The sequence below is a fragment of the Mytilus edulis genome, chromosome 11 (genome assembly GCF_963676685.1).
Source record: "Mytilus edulis chromosome 11, xbMytEdul2.2, whole genome shotgun sequence".
NCBI lineage: Eukaryota > Metazoa > Mollusca > Bivalvia > Mytilida > Mytilidae > Mytilus > Mytilus edulis.
The window spans coordinates 36,827,293-36,843,290 of record NC_092354.1 but is presented as its reverse complement, the minus strand read 5'-3'; positions in this window follow the sequence as shown (position 1 = coordinate 36,843,290).

Genomic DNA, 15,998 nt, shown 5'->3' with positions numbered 1-15,998 from the left:
TGTTCACTTGCATCAGCTGGTCTGTGATTATAAATAAACTTGAGAGAATAATTTGAAGTAATGTAAAGGTACCCACATGGTTGTTTAGCACTGTCAAAAAGAATATCATGATTATTTGGCAAATCTTTAAATCATAAATCCAGGTAAATTACTGAAGTCAATGTGGGATAGCTGAATTTGTGTTTGAAAATATTGCATTTGTTTTACTTAAGAACAGCTAAAAGTGGCCTGGGTGACATTATATGGCACGATTATATCCATGTTCATATATAATTTTATATGCATCACATATGAAGTTGTGTCTCAAATGATGTCCACATATCTTTGTTAATGGTTAAAGTCAAAGAATGTAATTCACAGATGGGTACCCAGGACCCAGAATCTTTAATTAAGTCTTCCTCACTTTTTTTACATTAGAACCTTTTCAGGGGGCATACAGAGATGGATTCTATCTCATTCATGTTAGTTTTATTTGGTCTATGCTACAATATTATAATCCCTGTCTTTCTCACTCATGTATGACTGAGTATGGTTATCAAACAGTATTTCTAAAGATAACGGAAGAAAGGAAAAAAGTTGCGGATGATGACCAATTTATTGATGCCAGTTCACTCTTTTTTCTATCATGCTTGATACTTTTATTTGTCATGATTGAAGATATAGACCATGACATTATTTACAGCTACAGATTTAATTTTGTTCTGGTCCCATGATTTTTTCTCAAGTTTGGTCCCAAAGTTTATGTACTGATGGTCTAGTTAATTTTCTTTTGTAAGGTTTGTTAACCTGTGTATCAAAAAAAATCACAATGAATGTTCATCTGTCTAAGTCTTCTAGATACAACTTCTTCAATAAAGCATAATTAATTCCTATAAAAAAATGTATTCTCATACCTTTTGGTCTTAACAGATAAGTTGTTCAATATTTTGACTTTATTCTTTCTTTTGAATTTATAAAATATTACTAATTTACTAATGAAGTTCAGTCCAGCGAATCTGTATTTGGTTTTTTTTGTTGCTTTTAAAATTTTAAAAATCTTGAAAGATACATGTACATTTTAATTGTACTTGGTCTGTAAGTTTAATTTGCCTTAATAGAAACTAAGCCATTATTTAAAATTGTATGGAACCGCAAGTAAATTTTGTCTTGTAACAGATAGTTTCCATATTTTGTATGCATGGAATAATAAAATATGTATTTTGTATGCATGGATTTTTTTTTATATGTCGTGATAATGTATGTGTCTATATTGTTTTATATGTATAGATCATTAAAGATTGTTGGATATTACTAAATACCAACTTCAAATAAATATTTGAAGTGAATTGTATTGAATTGATTTGAATGAAACAGACAAATATCTCAAACCTACCTCCAAAGACAAGTCATAGCAAGGTCAAGTGTTTATCGCCAAAAATACAGTTATCCTCCTTCAGGTCTAGGGTCAAGGTCACATGGAGGTCATAATTATAAAGGGGCATATAAACCTCATAATGATACACCCATATGCCAAAGATGTAAGGCATAAGTCAAAGGAAAAAACAGTGGTGACCTGTGGTCATGTTTCTTATGAAAAAAATATTTAAGTTGACCTTGGGGTCAAATTTGAAGGTCACTTAAAGGTAATCATGTTATAATATACTTAGCTTCTTGATGATACATCTACATGCAAAATATATAAGGCTTAGATAAAAAAACAAAAAAGTTGTGGCCTAAATGTAATCTCAGAATGGAATTTGCCATTTTAAATGAGGGGGGGGATATTTCAATCTTAAATTAAAAACATTCTAACGGTTAAATTGTTCTAATTTTTTGCCAGAATAACCAACTAATATAATACTACAAATGGTTAGTTTTTAAAAAAAAATAAACGACACATTTTTTTTTAATCCAAGTTTTTAGATTAAAAAATTTTGCCAATCATAGTCATTTTGGGTTGCTTCCTCTGAGACCCCTTTTTTATTTCAGACCAAAATTTTAATTTAGACACCAAAACTATAAGTAAAGGGTATGAATCGACTCAAAATTGCATTATTCATCGCTCTCAATTAAGCTTTTGTCGATTCAGGCTAAATTAAAAAAAAAATAACATGTATAGACCTATACCCATGTTTTTAGAAATTCAAAAATCGACCGGAATTAGCATGTGATCTATGCCATATTGGGTGGCCAAAACTTTTTTACCAACGGTTCAATTTCTTAAAATTTTTTACAGAATGCTCAGCTATGCCAAACTTATCAATGATGTAAAAATAAGAAAAATTAAACGACAGGTTTTTTTTGGGGTATAGTGTTGGGTACCCCCTTAAGTAAAGTTAGCTGGATTGTTCTGGCAACTTTTCAGATTGCTTCCATCTCCAGATGTTCATTATGATGGGCGATGGTTCAGTCTGACACCATGTTGAATAAGTACGATGCCATGTTGACAATACCAAACTATATTTATATACATTCTATACAGGAGAGTATCATAATACATAACAATAAGGTCCAGATCATATCTGGTTAAGATATATCAATATTACGGTATATGACATTGCGAAACGCAAATATGCTGTGAATTCTTCAGATCCTAGTTGTGGCATATATTTCAGTGACTGACTTGTAAGTCGGAGAATGTTTCCATGTCCATTGTTTATTGACAAATCCCACATCAATTTGACCGCAGAAAACAAATGTTAAGACAGAATATTGTCAACATAGGAAAAATAACAATGACCGTGATCCCAGGTGTGCCTATTTCGAAAATTGAAGTTGGTATGGCACTGTAATACACTTTTTTTGACTTCGAGCGTCACTGATGAGTCTTTAGTAGACGAATCGCGTGTCTGGCGTATATACTAAATTTAGTCCTGGTATCTATGATGAGTTTTTTTATAATACTTAATTCCAGATAGAATCCTCAAGAAAAAAAAAACAAATCATATTCTAACAGAAAATACGAAATCTATAAACAAAGCAATTCAGTATGATTATAAAGATGTAAACATAACTTCTTACATCAGGAAAATCAAATGCACCGTATTAAATGGAAAGAACACTTTACCTAAAACCAAACCACAGGCAAACGAAAACATTATAATAAGGATAAGAAAGGAGATGGAAGGCATTTGCAAACCAAAAAACATCATTCAAATTTCGCTTACCTCATCTTTGATAGAGAAAAAGAGAAATATCAGGAAAAGCTTTCATCATTATCTGCAGTAATGTTCACTGTTCATATTAATCCAGATAGTATGACGTCAACACACTTGAAGATCAAAAGGGCAAATAACGAAAACTTAGTCACCATGCCGCTTCCTAGATCAGCGAAAGAACTGAAAGCTGTAGTTCAAAAGCAAGTAAATGACGACACTAAAATAGTTGGTAAACCAATATCCCCAAAACATCTCGTCTAATACAGTAACAACATAGGGCTCACTTTCAGTAAAAAAAGTAGTCGTTTTCGGACGATTAATACCATTGGATGAAATACTCGCAAACGAAAATGAAAGAAAAGAGGCCATTCTGGCTGATGTTCAGGGAAATTTGGACTTTCACTGGTCCGAATTCTGCTTTGACTTGCGGGTAAGGTGTAGTTGGCTCGGTATATGTGCAGCACTGCTATTTTCTGGACAGGCACTACATAGATAAGCTTCCTTCTGTAGAACCATACTTACAGAGTTGGAAATTTTAGAGACCGAAAGTGGTAATTGATGTACAGAAATCATCAGCAAGATTTTCAATGTCCTGACTTACTAGTGATTTATAGCATTTGTGTTGGTGGCAGGGGCTATAACATTAATTTCATCATCTTTTTATAAAATACTTGTACTGTCATCTTTTTCTGTGTATAAGCACCAACTGTTGTATTTTTAAATGAAATGATTTCTGTATGTTTGTTTTAAAGGTTTACTCATAGAAACTTGTAGCTGTTGTCCTTTATTGGAGACAGTAAACTATCACACTTTGATGTACCACAACGAAACAAATATACATTAGATGGAAAAACTTGTTTACATATTATACAGTAATGAAACTCCTTCAATGAAATATCTTCAATATAAGACATAATTCCCAAAATCCATAGATAATTCTTCACAAGGTAAAAGTGTTGATTACATCCCTTGTTGTACTTGCAGAAAATTTATTCCTAAGAAAGCAAGAAACTGAAGAAAGTGCTTGGAACTCTTTTTTCTGGTATACCATTATAATTATTTTTTTCACTGTCTGTTTCATTATCAGAATGGTAATAACTCATAGATTTATCTGAATTGTAAGAAGAGTTGATCGACTCCTCTGAACGGAAAGAAGAGTTGATGGATTCATTGTCTATGCTATCTAAGGAATCAACAAATTCATTTTCATTAATATGAAAGTAATGTATTCTATAAAAACATATTGTAATTCGATTCATCAAACTCCTGTAAATTTGTCAAACCATTTATTTAACTCACTCGTCAGACCAATATTAACTTATAACAGTGAAATATGGTATATGGATGCATACTCATCCTTTGATAAAGCTTCAATTAAAGGAGATAAAAATAACAAAAAAGTAGATACTCTTAATTTCATTGACAAAAGTCCACCTGATAAAGTACTAAATAAATTTAATAAGTTAACTTTAGGAGTAAAAAAATGCTCTTGCAATATAGCTGCTCGATCTGAATTAGGCAGCTACCCTATTGATTGCTTTATAAAAAGACAAACTCTTCTTTTTCATGATAGACTATTAAGGGAAGAAACTAGTCCCTTACCAAAAGAGACACTAAATTTGGCAAAAACTTTACATAATGCAGGTATTTATTCTTGGTACTCCTATGTAAATCATGTCAGAAGTCAAAATGATTTAAAAATTGTTAACCAAAATAAGGATAAAAATAATAGGCTAATATCCAAACAAAATCTAGAAAACTCATATGAAAATTTATATAATGATAAAACAGACTTGGGGTAATTGTAATCGTTAATCAGCTGTAATTGATTACAATTTTCCAATTGATCATTGTAATCATTAATCAGCCAAAAATCTGATTACATGTAATTTAATTTTATCAATTACTTTCAAAATGCCCTGTAATCCTGATTACTTTATGATTACATTCTGATTACAATGAAAAAAATGTTTATGGTCAATTAATGAACCTTTTTGTTCTTCTTATAGAATGAATATTTAACAAGTTGAGATAATTTGGTTTACTTTATAAAGCATGTTTATAATTGATTTGTATACTTCAGTAAAAAATAAACTGTTACAGTATTTAAAAGTCATCACTAGCCTAAGAAGAGACATGTAATACAATTTTATGTCTAGTAAAAGATACTGTACATATATTCACAATTTTTAAAGATGTACATATATATTTGGTTAAAACTATTATATTCAAGTAATATTATACTTTTCTTTAACCCTGAATTATAATCTTTTGTTAATATTGTAATTTTTGTCAACTCTGAATTGACAGGTAGGAAACCAATTAAGGTTTGTTTTTATTGCTATTTCCAATTGAGTATACATAATGTAGCTGTAGGACAATATATAAAATAAAAAATTAATAAGACATGTGAAAATTTATCTAATTAGCACAAACTAAATTAAAAGTTGGACAAATATCTTGATTAAAATAAGTAAATGTTAGTACATGTATGTACTTGGACTGGACATGTAAAATGCATTGATTTATAGTTTTGTATTTTGTTAATAATTTGTTCAAACAATTCTATTAAAATTTTACATAGTTTTTATCTGGTAACTTTATTTCATCCATATTTTAACTTTTATAAACTGCACCTTGAAATATTAAGCCTGGAAGAGGTCAGAAGACAAACAGCAAACTTTTTATAAAGCCAGATTCAATAATTCAGAGATCAATGATGATAACGTGTAATGGGTGACACAATGTTCATGTATGTATGTAGTGAACTTTTGTGGTTTATTAAATATATAAAGTTTGAGGTTGTCATTTAATAATAAACAAAACAAAATCCTTTTGAAAAAGTGCTATAGTTATTTTAAATGTTGATTCATTAACATCATTCAAAATAGTTTTTTTTTATTCATTGTAATCAGATGTAATCATGATTACTTTGCCAATGTAATCATTAATGTAATCAGACACTTTCAGAAATGATGTAATCGTTAACTTAATTTAATCGTAAAAATGACAAAGTAATTGTAATTTAATCAATTACATTGAAAGTAATCGGACCCATCTCTGTGATAAAATATTAAATTTACAAGAGAATAGCAAACTCCAACTTTTTAAAAAAATAAAAGAAAAGCTATAACTTTGAACCATACCTACTTTCTCAAAACTTTCAATTTAGACAACTAATTTCTAAATTTCGAATAAGTGACCACTGCTTAATAATAGAAACTGGAAGATACAGGAAAATCCCGGAGATTTAAGACTACTAGTATGTACACATTGTGATGTACTAGATAATGAGTTTCATTTCTTTTTTAAATGTAAAATAAATGAACCATTAAGAAAAGAATTTTTAAATGAAAATAAATATAATAACTTAAATGATATAGATAAATTAAAACATATCCTCAATCCTGAAACAAAACAGGACACTTGCAAATTAGGCTCCTTTTTAAAAAAAAAGTCACTAAGACTGAGGGCAGGGAGTCCTTGATATAATTTGAATCTCTTATATATATCCCGGCGAGGGAAGAACCAAAAATTTGCGAAAGCAAATTTACAGATCTAACATTGTTGGGTTGATGTTTAGACGAGTTGTAAATATATATATATATATATTTATATTGATTTAAAAAAAACACAAGAATTATAGTTCAAAGTGTCTCCATTGTTTATTTGCATTGTTTTATGTAAACTATATTATGTATAATGTTTTAAGCCATTGGCCCATTTTGGCGTAAAGTGCTTTTCAATAAAGATTAATATTGTCTGAATCATTGTAATCATCTGATTTCAAACCGTCCAAATTTCTATTTGCAAATAAAACACATGATTCAGGCTGTGAATCATTACCAGACTCTGTTACGGATGTTTACTTGTCGTGTTTTGGAATTTTGTTTTGGTCAGATTTTTCTAATTCCTGTGGTTTTATTCATTTGAATGCCTTTAAACAAAATTCACCTTGAACCCAATTATTCTTTATATAAATCTTGTACATGTTTGATTATAAACCATCTTCAAAAGTCTTATAACTAAGATATGAAATCTTTTTTTTTTTGATAGTTTTTGACCGCTTAAACGTGTCAACGGTAAAGCTTTATAAAAATATAGGGAGAACATTTTTCAGCCCAAATTTCAATGGCTAATATCTCGAAACACAAACACAATAACGGCATTGGCCTTTATATTGATTGTTCTTTTGGTTCCTATATAACCCCATAACAATATGTACTAAAAAATATGCTAAAAACTGATTATTTAAGTAAATTTCCAGGAACCATAACAGCCCTTCAATGTCGTTAAAAATTTTAATTTTTGTCACTAATCATTAAAAAAGGAAATGTGTTTTAAATGCCAATGAGTTCAAATGAAGTAGGTGTCTCTGATTTCAGCTATTTAAATTGATTGATTGAAGGCCACCAGATTCGTATCCAAATCCGCTGGTATACCACCCAAACTTTCCTAAAATATAAATAATACAATTTGTTTCCCCTGTTTAAACTGATTCATTCCTGGTTGCTTATATTTAACATCCAAATATTTCATGTCTGTTCATGAAAACTCGAGTCCCACTCTTCATAAATATAAATCAATTACAAAGAAAAAATTCCGTTCTAACAAAACATTATATAAAATATGCATGAACAAGGACATACAACAACATGCAGACAAAGAGATCGATAAGATGTCAGGGGAAATTGACCGCTAACTTCGTTTCAGAAGGACAACTCCACGTTCATCGGTGAAATAAAGAAGACTCAGACAAACAAAAAAGTACATTAAATTTAATGTGTCATTGATTCGAAAGACTTTTATAAGAATGATATTTCTAATCTTCACCTCAGGCATCGATTGAGAGAAATTTAACGAATTCGGTATAATCGATTGCAATAAAGATTTGAAAAATAAATAAAACAAAACCTTATTGATCACGAATTGAGATGTTTGAAACGGATGTTTTGTTTTCATTTTCTCTAAAAAAAAATAATGTGAAATTAGTCAGCCTGTTAAACGTACAATCAGGTGGAACAGCTTAACTGCAGAAAAATTTCAGATTTTTTGTAATGTTAAATTCTGTCTTATTATAATTAATATGATAACTTTATTCGGTATGCGATTAGTTATCTTGGTTAATGTTAAGTTTACGTAACATTTGTGATAAAGCTTTATATTAAGGATTATCAGCATAATATCAAAGATAAGTAAAAGAAGGATAGACATTTCAGCGCTGTTGTTTTATTATTTCTGGGAGAAACTTTTTTAAAAGATGTATACAAAGGTTAGAAATTGGAAAATAGAATTGCACAAATAAGACACGCTATGATTTTCAGGGATTTTTCTAGTCTTTGTGTTTTGTAATGATTAAATTTATTACTGAACGATCTTAATATTTTATTTACACATTGTCCCATTATTTTAAAAGTGAGATAGTATTTTGATTTTTTAAGATGTATTGATATTTTTAGCAACACTTTAACTGTTAAAATCTTCCTTGTTTGAAGGGGAGGGAGATTTTAATTTCTTTTCACATAATCTTCAATAACTGGAAATATTTTAATACAGGCAAGCAGGAAGACTGGTGGGGCTGAGTATTTCTCAAGATGGCCAAGAAATATTTTTTTCAATTCTCAGCTATATGATTTTATGACTGGGACAGACCAGTGATTTTAGGGATCTTCAAGTTCAGTCAATTTCAGACCATGCACCAAGTAATTACGCTCAGTTTAAAATCTAAGTCGATCTTTAGATCATTGGCCTTTTAGTAATGTCAACAATGTACAAGTTTGTGATTTAGGTAGGTTTATTAGGAACCACTAGTAGGAGATCACTGATATTCTGCATGCAGTTGTATTAGCATTTCTATGAGCCGCAGTTTTACTATTTATTCACTAACTTCTGATATCAAAAATTATAATTCTTGATATCAAAAAATCGAATTCCTGATATCAAAAATTTTATTTTTGATATAAAAAATGAAGACTATTTTCTGATATAAAAAAAAAGGATTTTTTGATATCAGGAATTCAATTTTGATATCACAAAATATTTTTTTTTCATATCAATAAATGTATTTTCTGATATCAAAATTTCGATTTCTTGATATCATAAAATCATTTTTTGATATCAAGAAATATGTTTCATTTATTTATATCAGAACATAAGAAAAAAATAATAATGGCTCTCCTTACATGCACATGTGTACATTAACTTCAGTACGGGACTGTTACTGACAGAAATGGCGGCACTTTCAAGCATGGGGAGTTCCGCTCTGTCGGTAATTAATAACTTTTCGACATTTTACTGTAATATTGACCATTTTTTTTATAATTGTTATCTAAAATCGGTCATTTGACCAAGAGAACTTTCTAATATGTATTGATAATTGTATTAGATGTTAATTTAAATCGGTCATTTGACCAAGACAACTTTCTTATATGTATTGATAATTGTATTTGATGTTACCTTAAATCGGTCATTTGACCAAGACAACTTTCTTATATGTATTGATAATTGTATTTGATGTTACCTTAAATCGGTCATTTGACCGAAATAGTTTGTAACATGTATTGACAAATGTATTTGAAGTCAATTTGGACCAACCAAACCTTCATTATAGAATTATAATACTTTTGTAGTGAATTTTATTACTTTTTAGATAATTCATTCAGATGATACCTTCAAATGACCATATTTATAGGATAATTGTAAATAGTACAACAGCAAACCTGTTGTAGGTATATTGATAACTTTTCGACATTTTACTGTAACTTTGACCATTTTTTGATAATTGTAATAGATGTTATCTTAAATCGGTCATTTGACCAAGACAACTTTCTAATATGTATTTATAAATGTATTTGATGTTACCTTAAATCGGTCATTTGACCGAGATACTTTCTAATATGTATTGACAAATGTATTTAAAGTCAACTTCAACCAACCAAACCTTCATTATAGAATTATAATACTTTTTTAGTAAATTTTAACACTTTTTGGATAATTCATTCAGATGTTACCTTCAAATGACCATATTTATAGGATAATTATTGAGAACTTTTCGACATTTTACTGACCGATAATATTCACTACCAACTCTTAAAACACTTGCCAGATTCCTCGCTAGAAGCTCTCTTGCAGCTCATGAATAACATCTGGGAATCTGGTGATTTACCATCAATCTGGAAGCTTGCAACCGTCGTGCCTATTCCAAAACCAAGTAAAGATCATACGGATCCTATTAATTATCGACCAATTGCTCTTACCAGTTGTGTCTGTAAAACACTCGAACGGATGGTCAATGATCGCCTTGTTTGGTTCCTGGAATCCAATGGACTATTAGCCAATATCCAGTGTGGATTCCGACAGGGTCGCAGTACTCTTGATCATCTTGTTCGATTCGAATCATTTGTCCGTAATGATTTTTTATTATGTTACAGAGGCAAAAATATGAATAACATTGAAAGACAATTAAAATTATGTCTTGGAAGAATTGAAAAATGGGCCTCGGAAAATGGTTTTAAATTTTCCACTTCAAAAACGGTCGGGATGCATTTTTGTAACAAAAGAAAATTGCATCTTGATCCAGAACTAACTTTGTACGGCAACCCAATTAAAATGGTTGATGAAACCAAATTTCTTGGTTTACTTTTCGATAAAAAGTTAACCTTTCTACCCCATATCAAAATGTTAAAAGCGAGATGTTTAAAAGCTTTAGATATTTTAAAAGTTGTCGGCAGCACTGACTGGGGTGCTGATCGCAACATTTTACTCAATTTATATAGATCTCTTGTTAGATCTAAACTAGATTATGGCTCTATAGTGTATGGCTCTGCAAGGAAGTCCTACATACAGATTCTCGATGCTGTGCATCACCAAGGTTTGCGTCTCTGTCTTGGCGCATTTAAAACCTCACCAGTTGAGAGTCTGTATGTAGAGGCTGATGAGCACTCACTCACTAACAGACGTTTGAAGCTTGGACTTCAATATGCTGTCAAACTAAAAGCCCATTCAGATAATCCTGCCTACAGCTGTGTTTTTAATCCGATTTATGAAGATATTTTTGCAAAACATGAAAATAAAATTCCTCCGTTAGGTTTACGTTTAAAACCACATTTAGCTTCTTTTGATTTAAAATCTGTTGCTCAAGTTCAAACTTGCAAATGTCCTCCATGGGAACTTCCCAAACCAAAAATGATATTTGATCTCCGTGAACACAACAAAAATAAAACAAATCCTCTTTTAATTCAGCAACACTATGCTAAAATTAAAGCCGATTATCTAGATTTTTCAACTGTCTATACTGATGGATCAAAAGATGGTGATAGAGTTGCATCTGCTGCTGTCTTCAGGGACAGAGCTGCAACCCTCCGTTTGCCATCTGATGCATCCATCTTTACTGCTGAAGCAGAAGCAATAATTTTGGCTTTGAAATTTATTGCTTCTTCAGATAAATCCAAATTTATTATATGTTCGGATTCACTTTCATGTTTACAAGCTATACGAAATACTAAAATTAAAAACCCAACAATCCTGAAAATTTTATATGTAATGAGGAATTTAAAAATTCTTCTGAAAGAAATAATATTTCTATGGGTTCCGAGTCATGTTGGAATCCTTGGAAACACAGCTGTAGACCTTGAGGCAAAGAATGCCCTGGGTGACCCTCTATCTAACTGTGATATACCATATACTGATTTTAAATCTAATATTAGAGAATATGTTTTTAATATATTGAAAAATAAATGGAGTAAAAAAGATGATAATAAATTGCATGAAATTAAACCTAGTTTAGGCAAACCTTTTGATAATATTATGTGCAGAAAAGATCAGTGTGTTATTACTAGATGTCGTATTGGTCATACTAGAATAACACACGAGTATCTTTTAAAAAATGAAGATGAACCACAATGTGTTCCTTGCAACTGCAAGTATACTATTAAACATGTTTTAATTAATTGTATCGACTTTGCTGATATTCGTAAGAAACATTTCAATGTCAATAATATGTATGATTTATTTAATAATGTTCCATTTACAAATATTGTTGCTTTTTTAAAAGAAATTGGAATTTATTATAGAATATAAAAATGTTATTATATTTAAATCGATTTTAATTTTTATCACGTTATTTTACTGTTGATTTTTATTTGTATATACTCAATTTGCTTTAGTCAAGAATTTTAGTATATTGAAGGACTTTTTGTCTTATTTTAAAAATATGCTTTAAATTGTAAAAATATTCGAATTAGCTCTCGCCGCGATATAGCCTTTTTGTGCTAATGCGGCGTAAAGCAACCAACAATCAATCAATCAATCAATCAGTATAGAATTATAATACTTTTTTAGTAAATTTTACCACTATTTGGATAATTCATTCAGATGTTACCTTCAAATGACCATATTTATAGGATAATTGTAACGAGTACAACAGCAAACCTGTTGTAGGTATATTGAGAACTTTTCGACATTTTACTGTAAATTTTACCATTTTTTTGATAATTGTAATTGATGTTATCTTAAATCGGTCATTGAACCAAGACAACTTTCTAATATGTATTGTTAATTGTATTTGATGTTACCTTGAATCGGTCATTTGACCGATATACTTTCTAATATGTATTGACAAATGTATTTGAAGTCAACTTGAACCAACCAAACCTTCAGTATAGAATTATAATACTTTTTTAGTAAATTTTACCACTTTTTGGATAATTCATTCAGATGTTACCTTCAAATGACCATATTTATAGGATAATTGTAAATAATACAACAGCAAACCTGCTGTAGGTTCATTGATAACTTTTCGACATTTTACTGTAATATTGAACATTTTTTTGATAATTGTTATCTTAAATTGGTCATTTGACCAAGACAACTTTCTAATATGAATTGATAATTGTATTTGATGTTACCTTAAATCGGTCATTTGACCGAGACAACTTTCTTATATGTATTGATAAGTGTATTTGTTGTTACCTTAAATCGGTCATTTGATCTAAATACTTTCTAACAAATATTGACAAATGTATTTGAAGTCAATTTGGACCAACCAATCCTTCATTATAGAATTATAATACTTTTTTAGTAAATTTTACCACTTTTTGGATAATTCATTCAGATGTTACCTTCAAATGACCATATTTATAGGATAATTGTAAAGAGTACAACAGCAAACCTGTTGTAGGTATATTGAGAACTTTTCGACATTTTACTGTAAATTTGACCATTTTTTGATAATTGTAATTGATGTTATCTTAAATCGGTCATTGAACCAAGACAACTTTCTTGTATGTATTGATAGTTGTATTTGTTGTTACCTTAAATCGGTCATTTGATCTAAATACTTTCTAACAAATATTGACAAATGTATTTGAAGTCAATTTGGACCAACCAAAACTTCATTATAGAATTATAATACTTTTTTAGTAAATTTTACCACTTTTTGGATAATTCATTCAGATGTTACCTTCAAATGACCATATTTATAGGATAATTGTAAAGAGTTAGGTATATTGAGAACTTTTCGACATTTTACTGTAAATTTGACCATTTTTTGATAATTGTAATTGATGTTATCTTAAATCGGACATTGAACCAAAACAACTTTCTAATATGTATTGTTAATTGTATTTGATGTTACTTTAAATCGGTCATTTGACCGATATACTTTCTAATATGTATTGACACATGTATTTAAAGTCAACTTGAACCAACCAAACCTTCAGTATAGAATTATGATATTTTTTTAGTAAATTTTACCACTTTTTGGATAATTCATTCAGATGATACCTTCAAATGACCATATTTATAGGATAATTGTAAATAGTACAACAGCAAACCTGTTGTAGGTATATTGATAACTTTTCGACATTTTACTGTAAATTTGACCATTTTTTGATAATTGTAATAGATGTTATCTTAAATCGGTCATTTGACCAAGACAACTTTCTAATATGTATTTATAAATGTATTTGATGTTACCTTAAATCGGTCATTTGACCGAGATACTTTCTAATATGTATTGACAAATGTATTTAAAGTCAACTTCAACCAATCAAACCTTCATTATAGAATTATAATACTTTTTTAGTAAATTTTAACACTTTTTGGATTATTCATTCAGATGTTACCTTCAAATGACCATATTTATAGGATAATTGTAACGAGTACAACAGCAAACCTGTTTGTTGTAGGTATATTGATAACTTTTCGACATTTTACTGTACATTTTACCATTTTTTTGATAATTGTAATTAAAGTTATCTTAAATCGGTCATTGAACCAAGACAACTTTCTAATATGTATTGTTAATTGTATTTGATGTTACCTTAAATCGGTCATTTGACCGATATACTTTCTAATATGTATTGACAAATGTATTTGAAGTCAACTTGAAACAACCAAACCTTCAGTATAGAATTATAATACTTTTTTAGTAAATTTTACCACTTTTTGGATAATTCATTCAGATGTTACATTCAAATGACCATATTTATAGGATAATTGTAAATAATACAACAGCAAACCTGCTGTAGGTTCATTGATAACTTTTCGACATTTTACTGTAATATTGAACATTTTTTTGATAATTGTTATCTTAAATTGGTCATTTGACCAAGACAACTTTCTAATATGAATTGATAATTGTATTTGATGTTACCTTAAATCGGTCATTTGACCAAGACAACTTTCTTATATGTATTGATAGTTGTATTTGTTGTTACCTTAAATCGGTCATTTGATCTGAATACTTTCTAACAAATATTGACAAATGTATTTGAAGTCAATTTGGACCAACCAAACCTTCATTATAGAATTATAATACTTTTTTAGTAAATTTTACCACTTTTTAAATAATTCATTCAGATGTTACCTTCAAATGACCATATTAATAGGATAATTGTAAAGAGTACAACAGCAAACCTGTTGTAGGTATATTGAGAACTTTTCGACATTTTACTGTACATTTGACCATTTTTTGATAATTGTAATTGATGTTATCTTAAATCGGTCATTGAACCAAGACAACTTTCTAACATGTGTTGTTTATTGTATTTGATGTTACCTTAAATCGGTCATTTGACCGATATACTTTCTAATATGTATTGACAAATGTATTTGAAGTCAACTTGAACCAACCAAACCTTCAGTATAGAATTATAATACTTTTTTAGTAAATTTTACCACTTTTTGGATAATTCATTCAGATGTTACCTTCAAATGACCATATTTATAGGATAATTGTAAAGAGTATAACAGCAAACCTGTTGTAGGTATATTGAGAACTTTTCGACATTTTACTGTAAATTTGACCATTTTTTGATAATTGTAATTGATGTTATCTTAAATCGGTCATTGAACCAAGACAACTTTCTAATATGTATTGTTAATTGTATTTGATGTTACCTTAAATCGGTCATTTGACCGATATACTTTCTAATATGTATTGACAAATGTATTTGAAGTCAACTTGAACCAACAAACCTTCAGTATAGAATGATGATACTTTTTTAGTAAATTTTACCACTTTTTGGATAATTCATTCAGATGTTACCTTCAAATGACCATATTTATAGGATAATTGTAAATAGTACAACAGCAAACCTGTTGTGGGTTTATTGATAACTTTTCGACATTTTACTGTAATATTGACCATATTTTTGATAATTGTTATCTTAAATCGGTTATTTGACCAAGACAACTTTCTAATATGTATTGATAATTGTATTTGTTGTTACCTTAAATCGGTCATTTGATCTAAATACTTTCTAACAAATATTGACAAATGTATTTGAAGTCAATTTGGACCAACGAAAACTTCATTATAGAATTATAATACTTTTTTAGTAAATTTTACCACTTTTTGGA